Genomic DNA, 21,874 nt, shown 5'->3' with positions numbered 1-21,874 from the left:
CCTAAAAATGGGCAATATTCCTTCTGTTTCAATTTAAGAATACTTTGAGTAGCATTGGCATTAATTCTTCTTGGAAAGTATGGTAGATTTTGGCACTAAAACCATTGGGCCGAGAGAGTTTTTTGGTTGGTAGACTTTTAATTACTGCTTCTATTTCATAGGATTTATAGGTCTGTTTAAACTGCTCATCAGATATTGATTTAACTTGGTAGGTGTTGCCTATTGATAAAATTATCCATATCGTTTTGATTTTCTGATCTGGTTTAGTACAGGCTTTTAAAGTATGTTCCGATGATTCTCTGGATTTCTTTGGTGTCTGTGATTATGCCCCCCCTTCCTCTATAATTTTGTTAAGTTGGATCTTCTCTCTCTCTGCCTTTTAGTTAATTTGAATTAAAGGTTTGTCAACTTTATTGAATTTCTCAAAGTTGATTCTCATTATTTTGTTGGTGTGGTGTGGTTCCCCTGCTTTTTTTTTTTTTTTTTTTTTTTAGATTTACTGGTTTGATACTATTTATTCATGTGTTTTCTTGGATGTAGTTAACTTCTTCAGGTTGGGGTTTTCCTTCTAGTGTCTTCTGTAGGGCTGAATTTGTAGATAGATACTACCTAAGTTTTTTTTTTTTTTTTAAATCCTAGAATGTCTTTCTTTCTCCATTTATTATGATTGGAAGTTTTGCTGGGAATAGTAGTCTAAATTGGTATCTGTGATCTCTTAGAGTTTGTAGAACATTTGTCTGTGCCCTTCTGATTTTTAGAGCCTACATTGAAAAGTCAAGTGTTATTCTAACAGGTCTATTTTTATATATTATTTGGTCTTTTTCCCTTGTAGCTTTTAATATTTTTCTTTGTTGTACACATTTACTGAATGATTATTATGTGCCGTGTAGAATTTATTTTCTGGTTTAGTATCTTTAGTGTCCTGCATGCTTCTTTAGGTTGGGAAAATTTTCTTCTGTGATTATGATGCGAATATATCCTGTGCCTTTGACCTTGGTTTAATTTCCTTCCTCTATTCCTATTATTCTTATATTCTGTCTTTTCACAGTGTTCAAAATTTCCTGGATGTCTTCTGCCTGAATTTTTTGTTTTGATTTAACATTTGCCATGTTCATTTCTTCTATCTTGTCTCTATTGACTGAGATTCCCTCTTCTATCTCTTGTATTGAAAGACCCCCAAAGAGGTACTTTCGTAGAAGGAGACCCGCACCCAGGAATCAGGAATCAGCGAGACCACAGACTTGGATGCAAAACCGCAAGAGGCTTTATTGGAGATACGGGTACCCGGGCGACTTAGCTTCTGTGTGGCTAAGCGCCCCGAGCCAAGGGAGAGGGGTCCTTATATAGGGAAAAAGGCGCAAGCTAGAAGCAGGGATTCTATTGGATAATTCTAATGAGGCATCGTACAGAGCTATTCCCATTGGTCAATGTAAATGAGGCGCTATGCAGGGTTATTCAAATGAGGCGAAGTATAGAGTTATTCAAATGAGGTGAAACACAGAGTCTTTCAAATGAGGCGAAATACAGAATCATTTCTATTGGATGGTTCAAATGAGACACAGAGCCATTCCAGATCAGCATATTCTCAAGGTCTGGTGTCTGGTACAACAGACTCAATTCCCCCCCTCCGCGTCCTGATGGACGACCTTGGGGGCGGAGACCTTGGGACGGAGTGTTTCTCATCGGGCGGGGGCTAGGCCTGCTCACTTGGTGTTCGCTCTCGTGCCGGCCCACCTGGTGCTCGCCCTCGTGCCGGCCCACCTGGTGCTCGTTGCTCGGCCCCAGCCCCGAGGCGAGGTGCCAGGCGGGGCGGGCCGGGGGCGCGAGCCCTGCCGGGGTGAAGGCTTGGGAGGCCCTGGCAGCTTCGGGGCAGGGGGCTCAGGGGCATTCCGAGCGGGTCTTTCAGTATTCAGTTGGAGAGGTTTGCCTTTGTGTTGTTTCTTGTTCCCAAATTCCTAAATTTTCCATTCCCAGTTACCCACAGTTTGTGTTTTCTTTATTGGTTCTATTTCTAGTTGCAAGTCTTGAGCTATTTTATTCCAATATTTGTGTTTTCATAGGTTTCTTTAATGGACTTAATCATTTCCTCTTTAAAGACCTCTAACATATTCATAAAGGGTATTTTGAAATGCTTGTCTTATGCTTTAGCCACATTGCACTTCTCAGGGTCTACTACAATAAGGTTGCTGAGCTCTAGTGGACTCATTTAGCTTGCTGTATTGATTGTAATTTTACAGTGACATCTAGGCATCTGGGTTTGGGATAATTGTAATTCTAGGTGCTGATATCTCCTCTTGTCTTTGTTGGATGGGGATTCTATTCTTTGGTTTTTGCTTTCTCTCTCTGTTTTTCAGGAGAATGTGGAGGCTGTAGACTGCCTGGCATGGAATAGGTCTGAGATACTACCAGGTGTGGTCACTGGGGGTTCCGAATAGAATGTGTTTCTTGGTACTGGGAGCTGACAGTTAGTGGGAGAGATGGATTAGAAGGGGTGAGGGAAGCTCCACAGGAGGGAGGAAAGTACGGTGTGTTACCAGGATCTGCTTAGTCCTCTGTGAATTGGGACAGAGAAGGAAGAGGGGCTCACCAGGTAGTCTTCTAAAGAGCATGCAGGAGGGGTAAGACTGGGGGATTCGACTTGGAGGAGAAGAGAGGGAATGAAGTTCTGAAGATCACTTACCCACTTATCTCACTGATGTTTTTCTGTCAGCTTAGTGGCTGCACATGAATCTATTAATTTTTTTAATTATTGAGTGTGGCTCCATGGCCCCACAGTCAGTGCCCCACTGGACACTTAGGCCATGGTCTGGCAGGGCTTCTGGTCCCAAGGTCCCAGCTCTGCCATGGCCATGATATGGATAAGTAGGTTTAAATGAATATCTATTGTTGTATTCATCAATAAGACTTGGGGGTCAAAGGCTGGGGTGAAAAACTGCTAGCTCAGAGAGATGGAATGATGGAGTAACAGCTAGCTGACCTTGCTTTTTGGCTGGAGACACTGCAGGTGATGTGTCTCTTTCCTCATCTCAAAATCAAAAGGAAGTGCCAAACTCAAGTCCCCACCCTTCGCTTCCTGTGTGTCTTCTCTATCCAAATTGCTGATTTTTCTATGGTCAATTCTGATCAGCTAGCCCTTAACTTTATTGGTAAGTCTTGGGAGTGTCAGAGTGTTATCAAATATCCCACAATCCTTGCCTATCTGCTTCCCTACCCAGCATGGCTGGCAGTTTTCAGGAAGTGCCTAGCAAGTTGGTGGCTTAGACAAAAAGGAGGGGGCAGTGAGGAAAGCTGTATGGCAGAGCTGTATGGTGATAGGGCTAGAGAGGAAGGAGAAACTACAGCCAGTGACCCACTATGGAGGTAGAATTGGATATGGAGGAGAAGAGGGAAAGCAAAGTCTGAAGATTGCTTACTTGCTTCCATGGCTTGTATGACCAGCCATATTTCAGAGTTTTAAGTATAAATTATGACCTTGACTTTATGAAAAATGTGGAAGGCTGGGCCCAGATTTTTTTTTTCAATCTTGTATACAAGGTTAAAAAAAAGCTAGAATTAGAAATCAAGTAGGTTTAAAAATGAAAGCTAGTCACTTCCATTGCCTCTGATATGTAGTTCTTAAAACAAACATAGAAACAAAACTCTTAGGATTCTTTGAACCATGTAAAATTCTGTCTAGCAAGTTATGGAATTTTCTAAGCTTTAAAAATGTGTGTCTTTAGCCGGGCATTGGTGGGGAACGCCTTTAATCCCAGCCCTCGGGAGGCAGAGGCAGGAGGATCTCAGTGAGTTCAAGGCCAGCCTGGTCTCCAGAGTGAGTGCCAGGATAGGCTCCAAAGCTACACAGAGAAACCCTGTCTCAAAAAACCAAAAAAAAAAGTGTGTCTTTATTGTACATCAAATGGCTTAAAATTTATGTATTTATTTGTTTGTTTTTACACCCCTACCAAACTTTCCCTCCCTCCTCTCCTCTCCAGCCCCTCCCTCAAACAGATTTTATTATGCCTGCTACTTCTCTATGTCTAATCTCATTCTCATACCCCAAGTGCATTTTGAAAGGCAGAACTAGAAGACTGGCAGATAAATGCCAGGTATGGTTCTCCTCGAACTCTGATTTTTTTCCAAATTAACTTTTTAGAGAGCATTAAATTTGCTTCTTTCTCTTAAATTATCTTTTACAGTGTACAAAATAGTGGGTCTCATTATCACATTTTTCTCTCCTGAAACTCCCAACTCTTCACATAATGTATGAGTCAAAGGTAGAGAGTGTTTGCATTTTAAATATTTTTCAAAAGATTTATTTATTTTTATTTGTATGTGTGGGTGTTTGCCTGTGTATCTATGTACCACTTGTGTGCAGTGCCTGTGGATGACAGAAGAGGGCATCAGATCCCCTGGAGCTGGTGTTGCTGATGGTCCTGTATACTGGGTACTGACCCTGGATCCTCTGCAAGAGCAGTGGGTGATGTACCCATCTCTCTAGCATTCTTATTTTGAATTTTTAAAGCTAATTCTGAGCACCCTGCTTGGCTTCCATCTGCCCCTCCTCCTGTACCCCCAGGACTGCCTAACCTTGAAAGCTTTGGTCACCTACTCACTCAGATCTTGGGAGATTTAGGTAGATGTTGCATGAACAACATGAACGAGGCAGACATTTGTTTCTGTTTTCTTTTATGGGCTTGTGTGTTTTTGGCTCTGGAGACACAAACTTGTCAGTCTAGGGCAAAACTGAAGTAGAAGTTAGTGGATGGAGGAATCATACAATCTCCCTGAAAGTACAGTTAGGGATTATCTTTAAATAATGAAAATCTTTGGGCCTTATCATTTAGAATCATAATTCTCTCTCTCTCTCTCTCTCTGTCTCTCTCTCTCTGTCTCTCTCTCACAAACACACACACACACACACACACACACACACACACACACACACACACACATTTTCTCCATTCAGGCTCTGAATCGTTAGGGAGTTATGTGGCCAGGCCAGTTGGGAGGTTCTGACTAAACCAATATGGTGGGGCTTCTTTAGGACAGTTGAGAGGCCTTCCTACTAACAAAGGCATTGAGGGGGCTTACTGTGGAGTCACGTGATTAAGGTGGCTGGACTTGCAGAACTGTTAGCTGTGATGCTCTCTCCTTCTCAGATGAGCTGTCTGTCTAGGCTCCAGGGCATTCACCCTTACATTAGTCCAAGTGTGAACAATTAAAGAAAAGGTTTTAGCAGAGCTCACCAGGGTGAGGCCCTCTGTGGCTAGACTGAGGAGGCTGCATGAAGCAAGGGGTAACAAGGAAGCCTGCTTTCGACTTGGTGTCTGCAGCCAGCCTGGCCTAGGAGAGCAATTAAAAGACCCGGCAGAGGTGTTCTAACACTTAACCAGAATCTAGATGGGGCTGTGCTCCTGTGGAATCCGTGTGCATTTTCTCCCTTGGTTAAGACAGCCTGCCATGCCTCTCTCTTTATCAGCAATCCATGAAGCAGTGGGCTGAAGCTCGGTATTGATTCTTTCACAGTCCAGCCAGCCTCCTGGCTGCCCTGACCAGCCGGCGCCTCTGCCCAGAGCCCCAGAAGCAGGGCAGACGCTTGTGCCTTGGTATTCTTCAGGCAGAGCTCTTGTTCATACAGACATTGTCCAATCCTGTTCAAGGAATGTGGAGTGAGGGGGAAAAAGGCCTCTGAGCAGGAGCTTGGCATTAAGGGAGGAGTGAGTGGAGGCAGGCACAGCAGCCATCCTATCCAGGGGTAAATAAATGGAGGATTTATTTGAGCCATTTATACTCCCACTTGTGTACATGATCTTCTGTCATGCCGAAAGAAACACAGGCTCATTAATTCCAACAACCAGAAGCTTCTCGACTTCCACTCAGGACCCACAGAGCCCCTGACTGTTTACTGAGTGGTTTTCGTCTCTTATTTCTGACAATGTATTCTTGTATATGATAAGGTACACATCCATGATGCATGTGTTTTTGTATTTAAAATGATAACTTGGTGTGTTTATGTGGTTTATGCTACACGCAGCATTTAAAGCAGAATTCATTTCATCGACATACTATAATGCCCCCCTAATATTCTCATTATTGATTTTAGTATTTCAGAAGTATTATTCATGGTGACACCTACAGGGAAACAGATTTCAGCTCTATCAATAGATATTATTATAATATAAAAAACATTAATATTTGATGGTGACATAAGTATGACACAAAGGCAATAAACTCATTAATAAGCACACACATGTCATTAACAAAGTGTTCCAAGATGGCAGCTGTGATTTCCAGCCTTGCTCCTGTTTGCTTGATCATTTACCAGATGTATTTGCCCGCTGTTCACCAAAACTCTTCTCCATTAATGAGGCTGATCTTCCTTTAAGGTAACATAGATCTTAGAAATAATTACAATGACGATATCAGTATCAAATCCATGGGATTTCTAAAAAAATATTTATCAAAATGTAGCAATGCCCCCCTCTCACTCTCGATGTGTGTGTTGCTTGGCAACCAACATTGATCTGTTTCAAAAAAATCACATGACTTAGGAATTGCTGGTGGCAATATTACTCTGTCATTTTTCTTTCTCATACCAAGCTAATGAAGGCATTCCTAACTGCAATGGCTGTTAATTGTTCCTTCTCTACATTTGGGTTTAATTTCCATGTATTCCATTCATTAAGAACAATTTGGTTAAAAAGACAGTGGCCTAGGAAAGATGGCTGCAGAAAGCCAAATAAGGACAACTTCTGGAGATAAGAGAGACATGACAATTCATTTTTTATTCATGATTCATGAGGTCAGGCTTGCCTTTTCCAAACACCAATCACAGCAGAAATTGAAGCCAGACAGCTTGTATTGTCCTCTCACCCAAACACTCTGTGACCAGAGCCGGGAGGCCAAGGGCATCTATACCACCTAGATCTTCCCACCGCTCACAATGTCCACTCCTGTTCAACTGCTTAGTCTCAGGCTTATGTGTCAGCCTCCCTCTGAGGAGATGCTCTTGGGCCGCTGAAGTCTGCACTGCAGCTTCCCTCACCCCGCCAGTGCTGCTACAGAGATTCTGGTACTTTCTACTGCTGTCAGAGTTCTTTGATGGCTTGTTTGTCTAACTCATTTTTAGTTTTTGTTCTTAGGACTGAAACACTGTCCATGGAACACAGAGATTTTGCTCAGCTCCAGAAATTGTTTTTAAAGAGTGTTTTCCTGTAAAAAGTGTTGGCACTTTGTCTGCAGGTAGACCACAGTGGTGGCACAGGCATGAGAAGAAAATGGTTAAAAATATAGCAGTTGATGGCTGCTGGGACAGAAGTATCAATTTTCTCTATGAGGCTCTTGATAGTTCTACAACATTCCAGTGAAAGACCCCCACATCCAAGAGTGTATGGGCAGCACAAATTGGACTTGATAGTTTTGTATTTCCTTAAAGAGGACAAAGTTGGGTGGGTAGAAAAGGCAGGGGGATCTGGTAGGAGTGGCAGAGGGGCATGATCAAAATACATTTTATGAAATTCTCAAAAAACTAATACAACATGAGGAAAACCCCACTCATTTCATGAGTAATTCTGAAATAACTTCCTTTCCAAAGACCTTGCCTTGTATCTACAGTTGCCTGGTTATTTTGGAAAGCTTTGAGTCCTCTCCCTGACATAATGTGTGCCCAGTGTCCCCCTGCCATCTCTGCTGTATCTTCACCATTATGAGTCACTGCTTTCTTGCCTTCTCTTATCCTGGTGACAGTTTAACCAAGCAGAGGCTCCACACACCCTTTGCAGCCCAATACCTGACCCCTCCCTCTCTTTGAAATTATAGCTTGGAGTGACCATTTTCAAGGCAAAAGGTCATTCCATCCCCATCCCTTCAGAGTCAGTGTGCATCCACCTTCTAACCTCTGCCTTGGAGATACAAGGCTGTTTGGGCTGCAATCCCTTCATTGCACAAGGTCCATATTTTATATTTAGTGTGGTGGTCAAATTTAGGAAAGCAATTTCTCCTAGAACTAGGAGTTCCAATAATCTACCATCTTCTATTGGCGTGTGTTGGGAGGGGGGTGGTGGTGGACAGTAATGGGTTTATGGGAAGTGCCTGCTAGCCTATCTGTTCCAAGGAGAGTGTAATTCCTGTCAATCTACATGTTTTAGAATTGGTGAGCTCCCACTGCTTATTATTCAGTAAGCTTTTATTAGATTGTCTCCAAGCACAAAGCAGCAAGTAGAACACCCTTCTGGGCAGGCAGCAGGCTGGATCAATATTGCTAGGCATTACAAATCTTGGATAAAATAATGCTTCGTTTTCATGTTGGCTCCAGGGGTCTGGGAGGTAGTTCTGTCTGAGAAAGAAGGTAGAGAGACACAGAGACACTAGTAAAGTCTTTGTTTACTGAGGGTAGTATCCATGGATGAGACAGGAATTTTTAAGATTAGGGACTGACTGTACTGACTGGTTTTGTGTGTCAAGTTGACACAACCTAGAGTTACCAGGTGTTTTCTCATTTAGTGATCAATGGGGGAGGGCCCAGCTCATTGTGGGTAGTGCCATTCCTGGGCTGTTGGTCCTGGGATCTATAAGAAGGTGGGCTGAGCAAGTCCTGGGAAGCAAACCAGTAAACAGCACCCCTCTATGAACTCTACAGCAACTCCTGTTTCCAGGATCCTGCCCTGTTTGAGTTCCTGTCCTGACTGCCTTCAGTGATGAATAAAAATGATGAAGTGTAGGCCTAACAAACCCTTTCCTTCCCAACTTGCTTTCTGGTCATCGTGTTTTTAACACAGCATTAGAAATCTAACCAATACAAGGGTATTTTTCTTTGTCTTTCTTGTTTTTGAAACAGGCTCTCACTGTAGCCATGGCTGGCTTGAAACTCTCTGTGTAGACCAGGCTGGCCTTGAACTCATGGAGATCCACCTGTATCTGCTTCACAAGTTTGGGGATTAAGGGTATTTACTACCATACCTGTCCTGGTGAAGTTCTGTTTAAGATAATATTTTACTTTTGTTCAGCAGTTAAAGCTAAATAGAATAATACTACTGAGCCACAGAGACTCATTGATTTTGCTAACTTTAAATGAAGTAGCAACGGAAGAAGGCAGTATTTAAAAAATGAACAGGGCAATTGAAATTTTATCTGTTGCTACATGTGTGCATGGAATGAGGCAGAAATTAAATGAACTCAAATTCAGAAGCCATGTGACCTCCAGACCTTTGCTATCACCAGCCCCTCTTCCCCCGGAGGTCACAGTGCCCTAAGGAGATGCAGCAGGTGAGGTGGTTATGTGTAGGCCAGATATTCTCAGCCTTGATGGACTCTGGGGAGCAAAGCAAGTATGCTAGGCTTTTGTTAAAAGTTCCTTGTCTGGTTTCCCTGATTATCTGCCTGGACAGGAGGCTGGGATGGAGCAGAAGTCTCTTGATTCTTCGGTGATGTTAAACCTGCCTCTCTCAAATGTTACCACAGATGTGTAACATAAACCCATGCAACCACATACAAAACTGTCTCCAGGCATCATTGTACCTTAAAGTCATTTAACTAGTATGACGATGATTATAGCAGTTGTTAGCATTTTGTGTGTGTGTATGGCGTGTGTGTGTGTGTGTGTGTGTGTGTGTGTGTGTGTGTGTGTGTGTGTGTGATGTGTGTGCTGGCCTGTCATGGTTAGCCTCAGTTGTCAACCTGACACAGCCTAGAGTCACCTGGAGGAGAAGCCTCAGCTGAAGAGTTGTTTTTATCAGGCAAACATGTGGACATGTCTGTGAGGATGGTCTTGCTTGGCTCAAACCCCAGTGGGTGGCACTACTCCTCGGCAAGCACTTTAAAAGCTGAGTACATCCCTGGCCCCATTACTGGTATCATCATGATTCTTACTGTGTATTATTGATTTAGGCATTCTTATAACATTGTCTCCAAAAATCTCTTGAGAACAAATATTATTATTACCTAGTTTCTTTGCAATCCAGAAAGTGGGAATAAGAAATGAACACTTATTGACTGTTTCATGTGCAGGGCACAGGGATTAGAATTTCCATAAATTTATTCTTGAGTCTTTAAATAAGGCACATGGTGCTGGTAATTCACCCAGGTAAGTTTATATCTAAATCCAAATACGATCTTGTGTTGGAGCTCAGAAAGTTGCATGTTTCTAAATAGTTTTTATAAAAGGGGACTGATGGGGTGGAGAGATGGGTTGGTGGTTGAATGTATATTGTTCTTGCTGAAGACTGGAGTTTGGTTCCTCGCACCCAAGTCAGAGGACCTGCAACTTAAGCTATAAGAGGATTGGACAACTCTGGCTTCCAAAGGCACTTGCACTCAAGTTCATATTTTTTCCCCACATGCACATAATTGGAAATAAAATCAATCTTGAAAAAAGGAGATAAACAACAAGGGCAATTCTGCCTATGTGTGCCTCCAGGTCCTTCTTGAACAGTCAGAAGCAATCATCACGTCCCCATGGGTCCCTAAGAGGCTCTGTAAGGTCAAATGGTTTGCTTAAGGTCTCAAAATTAGTATGTGGATGAACCTGGTTTCAGGTAACAGGTCTGCTTCATTCCATGTTTACTCTTCTATGTGGGCCCTTCAGTAAGAATAAACACCACTCCTGCTGAGGAAGACCTTCTCAGTACCCTGAAGAGGCATTTGCCTCTTGCCTGCCTCAATGCACTTAGCTCTGCAGATATTTGATTGGAGAACAGCTGACAGAAGGAAATATGAGGACTAACAACATTATTCTCTAGCTAAGAGGGTCAGGATGCTTGAAGTCTCCAGGACACCTGAGGTGAGAATTCATGGTATTTCACAAGGGACACTGCTGTTCACAGGCAGTGACTGTAACAGGTAGGGAGAGAAAGCAGCTGTGGCCATGAGCTGATCATAGTTTCCCTTCATCCCCCTAGCTCTTCCAATGGATTCATTAATTTCTTGCTTGTTCTTGTTTTTCAAGAAATCCTTCTTAAAATGCAAAGACTCTGAGCAAAGTTGAGGGTGATATTCATAGGCCTATGATGAGGATCTAGAGATCAGCAGATCCCTGGGGCTTTCCATGAAGCCAGCTTGGCCCACTTGTTGAGTTCCAGGCCAGGAACTCAAAAGAATAAGATGTGCCTCAAAGAACAAGATGGATTTTTTTCTCCACCATAAAAATGTTCTAAAAGATGTGTTGGTCCTAAGCTAAAGTCTTCCCAAATCAATCTCTCCCATCCTTGAGTTATGCATATCCCTCCACCCTGACCCTGCTCAGTAGAAATGATAATGCCACCTGTTGATCTAGACCACCAATACTTCACAACTTGAATTGTTTTGGGTCTCACAAATGAAAAATCATCCCAAGCTGCTCTTTGGGTAGGTTATGTATGAAATATATAAATGTAAACAAAACATTTTATTTTCTTGTTAAGTAGAAATAGACAGCCAGGAGAATTTCCAATTGGAATGATGCAGGCTACCTGGAGGTGGAATGAAAACTTTGCTTCAAATGAGCACAGGTCTAATAGGTAGAGTAAGAAGGGTGGGGATGTGGGACAGAAGAAAATTCCCTTAAAAATGTCCCAGAAGGGGGTCTGGAGAGATGGCTCAGTGGCTAAGAACACTAACTGGTCTTCCAGAGGTTCTGAGTTCAGTTCCTAGCAACCACATGATGGCTGGTAACCACCTGCAATGAGATCTGGTGCCCTCTTCTGGCTTTCAGGGATACATGCAGACAGAACACTGTGTACATTAAAAAAATGAAAACACCCCCCCCCAAAAAAAGAAAGAAAAACAAATGATCCAGCAGGTGCATGGAAATGCTTCTTGGGGGGTCTCATGCCAGGGTCTACAGACAAGAGGACTTCCTTGAGTCTTTCCCTCCAGAGGGCATGGCCAGCATTTCTGCAGTTAACAAGTCTTTGTCGTTCAAGAGAAATTGATATCTGCTGATTGCCTTGTGCTGAACTAAACTTATAAGAGTGCATTAAAATCCTTTGTGAGGGAGGTTGAAAACATTACAAAAATGCCTGGGCATCTTGGGCATTAATATTTGATTCAATATCTTTTAGTTGTATATGGCATATTTTGATGGAGGAGGCATGTGTAGGTATAAATACAAATTGGAGAACCACCAGGCCAGAACAAGCTTGTCAGGTGACTCCAGTTGGCAGAATCCACTAGACCCCATTCCTCCTTTGGGCAAGTTTTATACTATCACATATTAATTATACATAACAATGGGTTTCATGATAACATTTCATGCATGTATATAATGTATTTTGACTGTATTCCTTCCCCATTACTATCTTGTTCCCCACCCATTCTCTCTGATCCCCTCACTCTTCCTTCCCATCTAGTCTTCCTTCTGTTTTCATGTCCTGTTTTTCTTTTGAATGAGTTTGATAGGGTTGCTTACAGGGACCTGGGTGAGGAGTTTTTATAGAAAAATGACCACCATATCAGAGCCATACCTTTGAGGAAAATGTCTTTCCTTTCTCTAACCACCATTAATTGTATGTAAATCCTCAGGGAGAAATGGGGTTTGGTAAATCCTTCTTGACTCCCTGAAAGAATGTTGACAGACCCAATTTTGTGCATACACAGATGTTTTGATGCTGCATAATACAGTAACAAGAACCAAGAGGAGACCCCACCCACTATCCTACTGTTCATAAAAGGAAACTGGGTACTTCTTCAAACCCACATCTACATTCCACATGGTAAAGGGCATCAATGAACTGACTAAGTGCAAAGCCCCATGCTCAGACAATGACAATGACAATTTCTATTTTTAGGATGCTGTGAAAGGACAGACAGATAAAAGAGGTGAACAAGGAAACAACCAAAGAAGTGCTTTAGCAAGAAAGAACATACTGAGGAAGCACTCAAAGGGCTTGAGGGGAGAACTCTATTTCACTTCATAGAAAATGTCTCTCTTGAAACTCAACACAATTCCTCTAAAATCGGGGACAAGCCAAGGCTGTCCACTCTCTCCATACCTCTTCAATATTGTCCTTGAAGTTCTAACTAGAGCAATAAGAAAACAAAAGGAGATCAAGGGGATACAAATTGGAAAGGAAGAAGTCAAACTCTCACTATTTTCAGATGATAAGATAGTCTACATAAGTGACACAAAAACTCTACCAGGGAGCTTCTACAGCTGATAAACACCCTCAGCAGGGCAGGGTACAAGATTAACTCAGAAAATCAGTAGCCTTACTATATACAAGTGATACATTCACAGAGAAAGAAATCAGAAACATCACCATTCACAATTTCCACAAACAACATAAGATACCTTGGGGTAATGCTAACCAAAAAAGTGAAAGACCTGTTCCATAAGAATTTTGAGTCTTTAAAGAAAGAAATTAAAGACAATACCAGAAAATGGAAAGATCTCCCATGTTCTTGGATAGTTAGGATCAACATAGTAAAAATGACAATCTTGCCAAAAGCAATCTACAGATTCAATGCAATCCCCATCAAAATCCCAGCACAATTCTTCACAGATCTTGAAAGAACTATTCTCAACTTTATATGGAAAAACAAAAGACCCAGGATAGCCAAAACAGCCCTGCACAATAAAGGAACTTCTGTAGGCATCATCATCCCTGATTTCAAGCTCTATTACAGAGTGATAGTCCTGAAAACAGCTTGGTATTGGCACAAAAATAGACAGGTAGACCAATGGAATTGAGTTGAAAACCCTGATATTAACACACACACATACGAACACCTGATTTTTGACAAAGAAGCTTAATTTATATTACGGAATAAAGCAAGCATCTTCAACAAATGGTGCTTGCATAACTGGATGCTGGCATGTAGACAACAGATAGTTCCATGCCTATTGCCATGCACAAAACTTAAGTCCAAATGGATCAAAGACCTCAACATAAACCCAGCCACATTGAACCTATTAGAAGACAAAGTGGGAAATACCCTTGAATTAATTGGTATAGGAGACCACTTCCTGAACATTATACAAGTAGCACAGACACTGAGATCAACAATTAATAAATGGGACCTCCTAAAACTGAGAAGCTTCTGTAAGGCAAAGGACATAGTCAGCAAGAAAAAAAACAACAGCCCACAGACTGGGAAAAGATATTCACCAACCCCACATCTGACAGAGGGCTGATCTCCAAAATATACAAAGAACTCAAGAAGCTAATCTCCAAAACACCAAAAAATCCAATTAAAAAGTGAGGTATAGAACTAAATAGAGAATTCTCAATAGAGGAATCTAAAATGGCTGAAAGACCCATAAGAAAGTGTTCAACATCCTTAGCCATCAGTGAAATGCAAATCAAAACAACTCTGAGACACCATCTTACTCCTGTCAGAATGACTAAAATCAAAAACACCAATAACAGTTTATGCTGGAGAGGATGTGGAGAAAGGGGAACACTCCTCCACTGCTGGTGGGAGTGCCAACTCATACAGCCACTGTGGAAATTAGTATGGCGACTCCTCAAAAAAATGGGAATCAGTTTACCACAAGATCCAGCATTTCCACTCTTAGGCTTATCCCCAAAAGAAGTGCATTCATACAACAAGGACATCTGTTTAACGATGTTCATCGCAGCATTATTTGTAATAGCCAGAACCTGAAAGCATCCTAGATGCCCCTCAACCGAAGAATGGATAGAGAAAATGTGGTACATTTACACAATGGAGTACTACTCAGCAGAAAAAAAAAACAATGGAAAAAAAAGAAAAAAAAAAACAATGGAATCTTGAAATTTGCAGGCAAATCGATGGAACTAGAAGAAACCATCCTGAGTGAGGTAACCCAGTCACAAAAAGACAAACAGGGTATGTACTCACTCATATATGGATCTTAGACATAGAGCAAAAGATTACAGCCCACAATTTATACCGCCAGAGAAGCTAGGTAACAAGGACTCTAAGAGAGACATACATGGTCCCTTGGAGAAGGGGAAAGGGACAAGATCTCCTGAGCAAATTGAGAGCATGGGGGAGGGCAGAGGGAGCTAGGAGAATGAGAAGGGGAGAAGAGGAGGGGTGAGTAAGACATGATGGGGCAGGGAGGTTGAGGTGGGGGAAGAATAGAAGAGAGCAAGATAAGAGATAATGTAATGGAGGGGGACATTATAGGTTTAAAGAGAAATCAGGCACTAGGGAAATGTGTGGAGATCTACAAAGATGACACCAGCTAAAGTCTAAGCAACAGAGGTGAGGCTACCTTAAATTCCCTCCCCTGATAATGAGATTGATGACTGACTTACATGCCACCTGATAGCCCTCATCCAGCAGCTGGTGGAAGTAGAAGCAGACACCCACAGCTAATCACTGAACTGAACTGGAATCCAGTTGCAGAGAAAGAGGAGTGATGAGCAAAGGGGTCCAGACCAGGCTGGTGAAACCCACAGAAACAGCTGACCTGAACAACGGGGAGCTCTTAGTCCCCAGACTGATAGCTGGGAAACCAGCATGGGACTGATCCAGACCCCAGGAATGTGGGTGTCAGTGAGGAGACCTCGGAAATCCATGGGGCCTCCTGTAGTAGATCAGTACTTATCCCTAGCATAGGTGTGGACTTTGGGAGCCCATTCCACATAGAAGGATACTCCCTGAGCCAAGACACACAGGGTGCACCTATGCCCTATCCCAAAGGATATTTCAGACTCTGAAGATCCTATATGGAAGGCCTCATCCTCCCTGGGAACAGAAAGGGTATGTGATAGGTAGAGTTTATCTGGGGGTGTGGTAGAGGAGGAGTGGAGAGAGGGAACTGGGATTGACAAGTAAAACAATCTTGTTTCTCATTCAAATAAAAAATGAAAAAAAAATGTCTCTCTTCTAGTCAAGTAAACTGCCAACTTGGGAACCTGCTGGCCACTGTACACATTTTCTTTTTCTTTAGAGCAGCTTTCTTTGCTCTGTGAGATATTTCTCTTCCTCTTTATCTACTGGCAAGGGTGTAGCTGGAATTTCTTTCTAGCCTGGTCCCACAATCGATTAGCCCCATATATGCACACAGAGACCTAATAATTATTAAATTATTTGCCAATGGCTAGGGCTTCTCATTTCTATTAATCTAAGTATTTCCATGTGCTCTTGGCTTACTCAGTAATGCCCCGGCATGTTACTCCTTTTGCCTCTACATGGCCTCTCTCTCCAGGCTTCCCTCTGACTCCTTACTCCTTCCTTTCATATAGCCCTATACTTTCTGCCTGTCTACTGGTCAATCAGTGTTTTATTCATCAGCCAATAGGAGAAACATGTATACAGAAGGACATTCCCCACCGCTGGGGCTTGACTGGACTCCACAGAGCCCACCCAGGTTAGCAGAGAGGGATTTAATATAGGGAAGCTTATAAATTTGGGATGGGAAGGCCAAATGAGTCACAATAAATGTGAAAGTTCAGCTATTTCTGTGGTAGGATACAGAATATTTTGGATATATGCCTGATAGTATTCTAGATAGGTCATATTACACTTTTATTTTTAATATTTTGAGAATCCTTTCAGCTGTTTTCTGTACTACCTGCAACATCACAAACTCCCACTAACAGTGAGAAAGGGTTTTCCTTTCTCCACTCCTTGCTGGAATGTGTTCTCATTTGTTTTCTTGATAATAACAATTCTAACTGGAGTAAAATGGGGTTTCCAGCCAATTTTAATTTGCATTACCCTAAATGCTAAAGATGTTTAACACTTTAAAAATTAAGTATTGGTCATTTGTGTTTCTTCCTTTGAGAACTGTCTGTTCAGTTTATTATCCCATTTATTGAGTGAAAATTTGTTTGGGGGCATTTAATTTTTGTAGATTTTTATATATGTCTTAGTTAGAGTTTTATTGCTGTGAAGAGACTCTATGGCCATGCCAGCTCCTATAAAGGAACACTTTTACTTGGGACTGGCTTACAGTTTTAGAGGTTTAGTCCACTATTATCATAGTGCAAAGCATGATGCTAGAGAGGTAACTGAGAGTTCTATATCTGGATCCACAGGTAGCAGGAAGAGACAGTGAGCCACTAGGCCTGGCTCGAGCTTCTGAGATCTCAAAGCCCACCCCAAGTGACACGCTATCTCCAAAAAGGCCACACCTATTCCAATAAGGCCCTACCTCTTAATAGTACTACACTCTATGGGCCTATGGGGGCCATTTTTATTCAAACCAGTATAGTATATTATTCTAGATATTGAATCCCTGTCTGTAGTATATCTGTCTATGATTTTCACTATGCTCTATTGTCTACCTCTACTCTCTGATGGTATTTTTCTTTGGTTAGCAGAAAGATTTTAGTTCCATACAATTCCGTTTGTCCATTCTTGGTGTTGATTCTGTCAGAGTCCTTGTCAGAAAGTTCTTGCCTGTGCCTGCAACTTGGAGCATTTTCTGTATGTTTTCTCTATCAGTTTTGACATTTAAGATTTTATACTAAAGTTATTGGCCCATTTTGCCCATATTTTTGTGTAAAATAAGAGACATAGCACAAACTCTAATTTCATTCTCTTGCAGGAGGATATTCAGTTTTATCAGCACCATTTATTGAATACATCCTCTTGCAATGCATATTTTTGATACTTTTGTCAAAAGTTAGATGTCCATAGCTGTATTGGAGTCTTAATTACTGTTTGATTGATGTGAAGAGACACTATGACCAAAACAACTCTTAATTAGGGCCTTGCTTGGAGTTTCAGAGGTTTAGTTCATGTTCATCATGGTAGGAAGCAACACAGGCTTGGTGCTAGAGAAATATATATATATATATATATATATATATATATATATATAGAGAGAGAGAGAGAGAGAGAGAGAGAGAGACTGGACCTGGGCTTTTGAAACCTCAAAGTTCATCCCCAGTGACACACTTCCTCCAGCAAAACCACATTTAACTTTAGCAAGGCCACACCTCCTAATCCTTCCCAAATGGTTCTACTAACTAGTGATCAAGATTCAAACATTAGCCTATGGGGACATTCTCTAAGTGTCTGTTTGTGTGTCAATACTGTTATTTTTGTCACTATGGCTCTGTAGTATAACTTGAGATTGTGTATTGTGATCTCAAATGAGCAGCTATGCTCTTTCTGCTTAAGATTATTGCATATCTTTGGGGTCTTTTGTGATTCTGTATGAATTTTATGATTTTTTCTTTCTAGTTCTGTGAAGAACATCATGGGAAGTTTCATGGAGATTATGTAGAATATGTAGATTAACTTAGATAATACAGTCAAGTCCACAGCATTAATCATGCTAACCTGTGAGTTAATGAGTTCCTTGATCTACTGTCTTCTTTGATTTCTATTTTGTGTCTTAAAGTTTTCATCATTACCTTTTCTCTTTTTGGTTATATTTACTTCTAGGTAAATATACTATTGTGATGGGATACTTTTCCTAATTTCTTTCTTGTAGAGGAACGTATAGCATATAGAAAAGGTACTGAATTTTTATGTTGATTTTTAATCTTTTGACTTTGTTGTATTTATCAGATTTAAGAGTTTTATAGCGGAGTTCCTAGTGTTTTTTAAGCATAGAATCATATCATCTACAAATAGGGATAAATTGACTTCTTTATTTTCCATTTGCATTCATTTATATCTTTCTCTTGTTCTAATTATGTATCTAAGATTTTGAATGCTATATTGAGTGAATGGGGGGAGTGGACACACTTGTTCATCCCAGGCTTAGAGGCAGTCCTCTTGGGTTTTCTCCATTTAGTATAATGTTGACTATAGATTTGTCATATATAGCCTTAGTAGGTTGAGATATGCTCCTTTTATTCCTATTTTCCTTAGGACTTTTATTAGAAAGGTCATTTAAAATTTATCAAGTACTATTTCTGTGTCTATTGAGATGATCATGTGATTTATGTCCTTAAGTCTATTGATACATGTTACATTTACTGATTTGTATATGTTGAACTGACCTTGCATTTCTGGGATGACACCAATCTAGTCATGATGTATCAACTTCTTAGTATGCTCTAGTATTTGCAATTCCTTGGTTAGAAACTTTTGCATTTATGTGGCATCAGGAAAACTGGCCTCTAGTTGTGTCTGTGTGGTATCCAATTTTAGTGTCAGAGTAATACTAGCTTTGTAGAATGGATTTGGTCATGTTTCTCCCTTTCCTATTTTGTGGAATAGTTTACAAAGTGTTGATATTAAGTATTTTTTAAAAGTCTGATAGAATTTTTCAGGGAATCTATCTAGTCCTGGACTTTTCTTTGTGGTTATGATGGGCCTATTTAAATTGTGAATACCTTGATTTAATTTTGGTGGATATATGCGTTTAAGAATTCATCTATTCATTATAACTATTCTAGCTTTTTGGGATGTGAGTTTTCAAAACATTCCATATTGATCCTTTATATTTCCCTGGGGACTCTAACTTTGTTAATTTGGGCCTCTTTTCTCTTTTGCTTAATTTAGCTAAGGATTTCACAATCTTCTCTATCTTTTTTGAAGAATCAAGTCTTTGGTTGATTCTATGAATTGTCATTTTGTCTCTATTTTATCAACCTTTATCCCAATGTTTGTTATTGCTTACCACATATTACACTTGGTTTGCCATCACATTTTTTTTTTTTTGGTCTGGAACATGGGTGTATGTTTTTGTTGGTTCTTGCTCTGGCTGGCAGGAGTTTGGTAATTCTTTCCTTCTTACCACCTATGGATTTGCTGGTTTGTTTTGATGAACATGCTGAGTTTGCTTCCTACCACTCCTTGGCTCAAATTTCTCCTACAAAATTTCTTTTTTCTTATGCACTCATCTTGGAACTGTCTTTGTTCCTCCCCTGTATGTAATATTCTTTTATGTGTCATCTGCAGTGATGACTTGGCTGTCATGAATTGCTTTAATTCATGCTTACCTTGTCATGGTAATATTTCCCCATCCATTTTAAGAGTCATCTCTGCTTGGTATAGCAATCTTGCTTGACAGTTATTTACTTTCAGAGCTTGAAGTACAACATTCCATGATTTTCTGGCTTTTAGGGTTGTTGACAAGGGATCTGACCTTATTCCGCCTTTTGCCTTTGCAGGCTGACTCCCATTGTCTTTTATAGCTTTTAGTATGATTTCTTTGATTTGTATTTTAGACATCTTGATATGATATGGAGAGATTCGCTTCTGGCTATGCTATTTGGTGTTCTAAACACCTCCTGAATATATATTTCTTTTTCTAGATTTGTAAAAAATTTTTTAGTGATTATATTGAATAAACTATCTGTGCCTTAAGATTCTGTTTTAGCTCTTTGCTCTGCTCTGTGAATTCTTATGTTTGGCCATTTGAACATATGCCAAAACCCTTGGTAGTTGTCATTCATGGTTATTAATTGATTTTTAAAATAAGATCTGTTTGCATTTATTTTGGCTTATCGTCTATTCTTGAAATCCATTTTGTTTGGTCATGTCTATGGATGATGGTTCTATTCTCTTATTTTATTGATTGAATCTTTAATTTCCAGAATTTCTGTTTGGTTCTTTTTGAGAGCTTTAATTTCTTCGATGAAGTTTTTCCTTCATGCTTTTTGAAATTCTCTTCCAAGTTCCTGACCATTTTACCCACTGTGGTAACTCTCTGGCCTAGGTTCTAAATTGATTTCCTTACTTTGTTCATCTGCTCATTTGAATTCTTCATATGGTTATTGATCTTTTTTTGAAGGTAGAGCTCTGAATTCTTTTTCTGGCATTTCAGCCATCTCATTATCTGTGGTTTGGGGTATTGAGGAAGTGAGCTGGTAGAGACGTCAAGGTGGGTTGTTGTCTCATATCTCTGTGTTTTTTTTTTTTTTTTTGTGTGTGTGTGTTTTGAACATCTGTTGGAAAGAGTGTGTTATTCAGTTGTTTTCTCTTTTACCTATTATTTGGTTTCCTTATTTTATTTTGTATGAGTTCTACTGGTGAGTTTTCCTTATTTGGAAGTGTGTCTCCTCCTGCTGTTTAGGGGAGAGACCGATTGCTGTAATGTACTTAAAGATTTACCAGTGAGCCATCCTGGGTTTGGCTTGCAGTGGAAGGCACTTGTGCCCTTCATTATGTCCCCAGTAAAGTTCAGAGACAAGGCACTAGGGTGTTGGTTGGGAAAACTGTAGTTTAAAGACTTTTTTTTTTAAGATAAGGGTATTGATATTTAAATAGTGATACTAGGAAGGAATGGGAAAAATGAAGAGATGAAGTAGAGTATGAATGAGAAGCATAGCATGCACGTTAGAGCCTGAGACACTGTAGAGGAACAATTGCAGGTGGGGAAAAGGAAGGGAATATTGTGAGGCCATGTCTGGCAGGACACAAGTTAAAACACAATAATGTAGCAAAATACAAAATTGTAAATAATAATAAAAACAGGAACAAGAACAACCAAAATAAGAGTGAAAAAGAGAAATAGAAATACACAATAACATGGGCTGGAGAGGTGCTTAGCAGGTAAAAGTACATGCCGCTCTTTTTGAGGACCGCAGTGGCTTCCAGAACCCATGTCTAGTGGCTCACAACCTCTTGTAACTTCAGTTCCAGTCCCCCTTCTGGCTTCTCTGTGCACTGCACACATGTGTACACACACACACACACACACACACACACACACACACACACACACACAATTTTAAAAATCATAAAAATTAAACAGTAACTCAGGATATAATGTATTGTGCCTTTTGTCATGGTCTAGCTTCATTCTCTTGCTTATGGATATCCAAATTCCCCATTACCATTTACTGAAAAAAATATTCCTTTCTCCAGTGTTGGTTCCTAGTACTTTTGTCAATCATCAATTGGCTGCATATGTTTGGTCTGACTTCTGAGATCTCTACTCTGTTTCATTTGTTTATGCATTTTTTAAATGCCAATACCATATCGTTTTGATTACAATAGCTTTGTAGTAGGTTTTGAATGACGTCTGTATCATGCCTCCCACTTCATACTTTTTATTCAAGAAGGATTTGGCCATTGT

This window comes from Cricetulus griseus, chromosome 4 (assembly GCF_003668045.3).
Source record: "Cricetulus griseus strain 17A/GY chromosome 4, alternate assembly CriGri-PICRH-1.0, whole genome shotgun sequence".
NCBI classification, from domain to species: Eukaryota; Metazoa; Chordata; class Mammalia; order Rodentia; family Cricetidae; genus Cricetulus; species Cricetulus griseus.
This window is presented reverse-complemented; position numbering follows the sequence as displayed.